The sequence below is a fragment of the Calypte anna genome, chromosome 9 (genome assembly GCF_003957555.1).
Source record: "Calypte anna isolate BGI_N300 chromosome 9, bCalAnn1_v1.p, whole genome shotgun sequence".
NCBI classification, from domain to species: domain Eukaryota; kingdom Metazoa; phylum Chordata; class Aves; order Apodiformes; family Trochilidae; genus Calypte; species Calypte anna.
Genome location: NC_044255.1, coordinates 23,799,173 through 23,805,591, shown reverse-complemented (window position 1 = coordinate 23,805,591; position 6,419 = coordinate 23,799,173).

Genomic DNA, 6,419 nt, shown 5'->3' with positions numbered 1-6,419 from the left:
TCCCATTAAATGGAGGATTCAAACTTCAAACCCTTTAACTAGGACAGGAACAAGCTTGGCTCTTTGTAGGAGCCCAGGACTTGAAGCTCTTTGTCATTTCTACCTGCAGCCCAAATGCAGTAGGGGATGCACAAACCCACATATGGTTTATGGTATCTGGTTTTATGGTATCTTTTATGGTATCTGGTGGGGTGAGCTCAAAGGTTCCTGAATTATCCCTCACAGCACCCAGGGACTCGTGGACAGACTGAAAGGGATGGAAGAGCTGGACATGCTGGGAATTGTGCAGGAATCTGGTGTCATTTTGGGTTGGAGCAGGCAGCCCAGGCTTGGGTAGCTTGGGTGGGATGTGACATGGGCAGAGTGAGCTCAGGGCTGCTGAGCTGCCAAAAATCTCTGCAGAAAAGCAGCTGGGTTGGCAGCTGGAAGATGAGCTGAAGTTGCAATCAATTTGGGGGGTAAGAAAGCTCCCCAAAGCCATCTGTGGGGCAGGAGGGTGTGAGAGTCCATCTGTCCTGGGCATGGAGATGCTGAGCTGCTCAGGTTCCTGCTGCCCTTCAGTTAGAAATCCAGTTTGGTTTCTTCTATGGAATATTAAAAAAAAAATGGGAATTTTGTTGAAGTGGGTTGGTTGTGTCCATCCCTGGTTTGGCTGGGAATGAGCAGGCTGGGCCAGCAGCCAGGTGCCCATCACCCTTCTCCTTTCCTGTGCCCAGACTTAGCATCCAGCCCACCTCAAGCCTGGAAAATAATCTCAGGGCTGATGGGAATGATGAGCTCAGGCTGCGACTTCCTTGGCAGGAGTTCCCTGCTGCTGGAATGTCATTTCCCTCCCTCAGCTCCTGGGATAGAGATTTCAGCTCTCCCAGCCTGGAGATGCTTTGACATCCCAGTATCCAGCTCTTTGCTCCAGCCCAGGTTCAATCCATAAATGATGCTCCTGGGAGGGAGAGATCCCAGGAGGGTTTTGCTGCTCTGGGGGAAGCTTTGAGCCCCAGAGTCCTGTGCTAAAAGGATCCTCTGGCACCTTTCATTCTTTTTCCTGGCCCCCCAGCATCAAGAACACTTCCATTTTTCTATCAGCTTTCCTTAAAAGAAAGAAAACAAGATCTTTCCTGGAGTTTGCAGCCTCCTTACCATTCGTGGGGGTTTTTTTTCATGTGATGCTGGGAGCCTCCTCTGCATTCTGTCCCCAGGCAGGCTGGTAAGCTGGAAAATAGTCCCCAAACTAAGCTCCAACCACGGATTGAAGTGCTTTAGCCAGCACCAGCTGGAGCTCTCCCTCTTCCCAGAGCTTTTAAAGTGATATTTCCCAGCAGGAAGGGTGTGCCTGAGGATGCAGACATTTATTCTTGTATGACTTAGTAAATCAGATGAATGCTAATTCACCTCGCCAGGCTTCTGCTCTTTTGAAAGCACAGGAGAAGAAGACAGAAGCCTCCTCAAAATAATAATAACAATCATTAAAAAAAAAAAAAAAAAGCCAGGATAAAAAGTCATGACATATTAATGATTGAAAATGTGCTCTGGAGCTGGCGGAACAGAAAGTGTCATGAATAATTCAGAGGAGACAGGATTTCCCCTGCAAGGTCGAAGTATGTAAAAGGGAAGGCTTTTTTTTTTCTTCTTTTTTCTTTTTTTTTTTTGGAAAAAAAAGCAGCATCGTGTTCTGTTCTCCTGGTTTTGCTGAGAGCTCTCCAGCCAGGCAGAGGGTGAAGGGGAGTTCAGGCATCGCCTTCCCAGAAGAGGTTCTCCTGCAAACAGCAACTCCTTTGGTGGGACCCCACAGCTGCTGGGAAGAGTTCAGCCAGAATCTTGGATGCTAAATGAATTGAAAGTCAATTTTTCAACCCCAGAGAAAAGAGCTGGAGGAATGGCTGGTGGGAGGCAGGGGAAGGCAGGAGCTGAGGAGTAGGCAGAGGGCTCAGGGCTCTGCCCGGCCCCACCACTGCTGCATCTCAGACAAAATGCCTTGAAAGAGGAGCCCATGCTGGAAGATGAATGTGAGTACACTGTGATTTTGCTGCTCTCAGGCTGTTCTTTGCTTTCCTGTTAGCCAGGTTCTTTTTTTTTTCCTTTTTTTTTCTTTTTTTTTTTTGTGCTATCCCCACTGTAGAAACACACCTTGGGAGCCAGGTCCCTTAAATGATGCCCAGGCTGAATGGCTGGGAGTGTCACTGCCCTCCCAGCTGTAAAAAAAATCCAGGAAAAAAGGAAAATCCAAACTTGGAGCCCTTTTGATATAACGTGGATGAAGAAGGTGGAAAAAAAAACCCCATCCTGAGCTTGGCAGAGCTCAGATACAGCAGGATTCCTCTAGGCACTGGGGAGAAAGCTAAAGGAGAGGGAAAGAGGAGTCAGCATTCCTGATTCTGGAGCCCACCTCTTGCTGCTGGAGGTGTTGGGGCACAGGCAGCAACATGTCTTAGCTGGGGTTTTGCTTAATTAAAAATACAGCAACTCCCAGACCCATCCTCTGGGTGCATCTTCAGTTCACCAGTGACAGCTCCAGCAAAGCCACTGGATCCTTGAGAGAGACCCTAAATTGTTATTTTGAACCTTAAATTGAGATATTAAATTCCTTTTATATGGATTTTTTTCTTTTTTTCTTCAAGAGAACATAAAGGGCAGTGGGCACCTTCCTCACTGTGCTCTCCAACTAACTTCTGTGTCTGTAAAGGGAATGATCCCAGCACTGGTTTTAATCTGTGTTTGTCAGTGAGAACCCTGCAAACCTCCCAGGAGCCTTTCAGGAATCTCATTGCAACACCTTCTGCTCAGAGAGGCAAAAATCTCCCTGGGATTCCCAAGCCCAGGGAATATTCCTGTTATTTTTAGGGAGGGTTTGGCTGTGTTTGTGACTCAGCACCTTCAGCTGTAGGGGTGCAGAGAGGAGCTGGCAGGGTGTGCAGGTATGGACAAGGTGCCATTCAGCTCCTTCTAGCAAGGGAGAAATAAAAAAAAATAAAATAAAATAAAGAGATAACTGGGGCTTGAGTGCCCTGGAGGGGCCACAGCTTCAGAGCAGCCATGGTCCTGTGGGAAAAGGTGGTAGAGCTGGGGTGTTGGATTCATTTTCCTGGCACAGTCACAGACCCACCCTCTGGGTAACAACAGCTGCAGCGTTTGGAGTGAAATTCATCCCCAGAAAACAGGGAAAATTCTCCTTCCTGTGGCTCTGCCCTGCCTGGGAAATCCAGTGGGAGCAGCCCCTGGCAAGCCCAACCCCCTGTGGCTGGGGAAAATTGGAATAACTCTGGTGGGGAGGGGAGGAAACAGCTGTTTGAGGGCTGTGGGGGGAGGAGAAGGGATGCTGGAGGGGGGAATCAGGCTGGAGCTGTGCAAACAAGCAGGGCTGGAGCTGTGCAAGCAGGAGAAGGAATTCTGGAGTTGTTGAAAGCAGGAGAAGCAATTCTGGAGTTGTTGAAAGCAGGAGGGATGCTGCAGTTGTTGCAAACAGAAATGATACTGGAGCTGTGCAAGAAGGAGAAGGAATTCTGGAGCTGTGCAAACAGGAAGGATAATGGAGCTGTTGAAAGCAGGAGGGATGCTGGAGTTGTGCAAGAAGGAGAAAGAATTCTGGAGCTGTGCAAGAAGGAGGGATGCTGGAGTTGATGCAAACAAGAGCAATTCTGGAGTTGTTGAAAGCAGCAGGGATGCTGGAGTTGTTGCAAACAGAAGCAATTCTGGAGTTGTTGCTAACAGGAGGGATGCAGGAGCTGTGCAAACAGGAAGGATGCTGGAGCTGTGCAAGAGGAGAAGCAATGCTGGAGCTGTGCAGGGAGGAGAAGCAATGCTGTGCCTGGATATTCTGCCTGGAATAACCCCCTGGTCCCTAGGGAAGCATCCTGCCCCTCTCTCCTCTCCTCCTGGCAAGCCGCAGGGCTGAGCACCTCCGGGGGAGGCATCACCATCACCACCATCACCACCTCCCACCACCAAACCTCCTAGAAGCAGCTGGGAAAGTCTTTTCTAATAGGATCAGCTGCCTGACCTCCTCCAGAGGGATCCCAAGCACCCAGCAGCACCCAGCCCTGCTGAGCAGCTTCAGAAGAGTCCAGGGTCTGTCTGTCTGTCTGTCCAGCCTGACTCAGCTTTTAAAGGGTATTTTTTTTATTTTTTTTATTTTTTTTTTCCCTCTCAAGAGTTCTCTTGAATTTTCTCCAGCCCCCAGCAGCCAAGAGCTGCACACTTATTAATTCCCGTTCAATTAACAGCTCCCCTAATCTCATTGCCAGGCTAATCCCCTCCCAGTTGCCCTGCAGGGGAACAATTACACATTTATATTTTTTTTTTATTGTTGTTGTTTGGAGGGGAGGGAGCTGCTGGTGCCAGGAGCTGTGGGCAGACCTGCCCCGGGCTCTCTGATTTTTTTTTTTTTTTTTCCAGAGCCTCCAGGCTTGGGAAATAATGGGGGAAAAAAGTAAAACAGCTTTTGGGGAAAGATGCTTCCTTAAACCAGCCTCCCAGGGCACCCATCACAAAGCTGGGCAGCCCCAAATTGGGAGCCAGCAATATTCCTATTTCCCTCCACCCAAAAAGCTGCAAAATCTTCAGATTTCTTAAAAAAAAAAATAAAATATTGGGACAAAGCAGATTAGTTTGCACCTCGTGTCCCTTTAGAGACACCCCCCCTCTCTCCATCTTTCCTGAGGGACCTGTGGGCTTGTGCCCAGGGAAGCAATTCCCGATGTAATGCTGCCAGGATCTTTTATTTGGGGTGTGTTCTCCTTGCTCAGGGGGTTTCCCTGATCGGTGGGAAAGTTATGGAGTGTGTTAGGAATTCTGAGTTATTCCAGAGGGACAGTGTGGGTTCCAGAGTGGGTGTGTGGAGGGGAGGATGCTGTGGCTCCGGTCCTGCTGCCCCCTGTGCAGGGATGTGGGAGGAAGAAAATAATAAATTTCCCAGGAAGAAAATAACTGAAAGCTTCTAAACTCTGCGTTTCAAACGAGGAAAGGTTTTCCTTGGAGAGCAGAGCAGTTTGAAGACCCTGGGAATCACATCCAGGCAAAGCCGGGGTCCACCAAGGACCCTCCCAGTTCCCCAGTCCTGTTGAGGCAGTGGATTTGTGGAGAGTTTGATGCTACGGATGGAGAAGAGATTCGGGTTGGGAGGCAAAGCAAAAGCTGAGCTCTGTTCCCACCTCCGGGGGGCTCAGGGAACCCCCAGAGCTCTTTCCAGCCCCCCCAGCCCAGGGAAAAGCAGCTTTGGGCTTCCAGCAGCATGGCCTCAGCATCCTTGGGGGGGCTGTGGTGACCCCAGCACAGCAGGGACACTGGGAACCAGTCCTCATCAGGATGGAGTGGCCGGAGGTCTCCATTCCCCCCACCAGGGCTGGTGCAGAGTCAGTGCCGCTTTCAAGGCATTAATTATTTTTTTTTTTTAATTAAGTTTTTTTCCCAGGCGAGTTATTTTAGGCCACCTCCTTTCTCCCAGCCCTGCAGCCAGCATGCTCAGTGCTCCCTCTCTCCTTCCCATCATTACCACCCAAACCTCCGGCGGGGGCTGAGCCGCCCCCGGGATTGGGAGCGCAGCCGGTGCCAGCCCCGCTAAGAGGATTTCTTCACTTTCTGTTTCACCAACTTCCCCTCCCAGGGGGAAAATCCCTGCCACGGGGCCCTTGGAGGAAGCCCGAGCTGCAGGCTGAGCCCAGGGGACACAAACATCCCCCAAAACCATGTGCTGCCCTGTCCAGGTGGGTCTTGAGTGTGAATTTGAGGGGTTTTTTTCCTTCCCTATAATAAAGCAGGGTCAGGTGTGGTGTTGCTGGAAGAGATTTCTGAGCTCCCCGGCTCCTCCTCTGGTGGAGGAATGCAAATGTTGAGCCCAGGTTTCTTGCAGCAGAGTCAGAAATACCCAAACCCACTCACGGGGCAGTTTGGGAATAACCAGGGATGGAGTTTTTGTGCCTTGCAGAGGTTCTGGGTTGAACCCATCCCTCCTGCCCTCGGGATGGGGGTGGTGAAGGTGTTTAAATAGACACAGTTGGCTTGTGCAAGATAATACTGGGTCCAGCTCTGGGGTCTCCAACCCAGAAAGGACATGGAGCTGATGGAACATTTCCAGAGGAGGCCCTGGAGCTGCTGGGAGGGCTGGAGCCAGGCTGGGAATTGGGGGTGTTCAGCCTGGAGAGGAGAAGGATGAAATGGGGAGACCTTGGAGCACCTTCCAGTGCCTGAAGGGGCTCCAGGAAAGCTGGGGAGGGACTTGGGACAAGGCGTGGAATGGCAGGAGCTTGGAGTGATGGTTTTAAACTGAAAGAGGGCAAATTGAGGTGAGATTTTAGGAAGAAATTGTTTGGTGTGAGGGTGCTGAGCCCCTGGCCCAGGTTTCCCAGAGAAGCTGTGGCTGCCCCATCCCTGGCAGTGTTTAGGGATGGGTTGGATGGGGCTTGGAGCAAACCTTTGTTCCTCCAGAG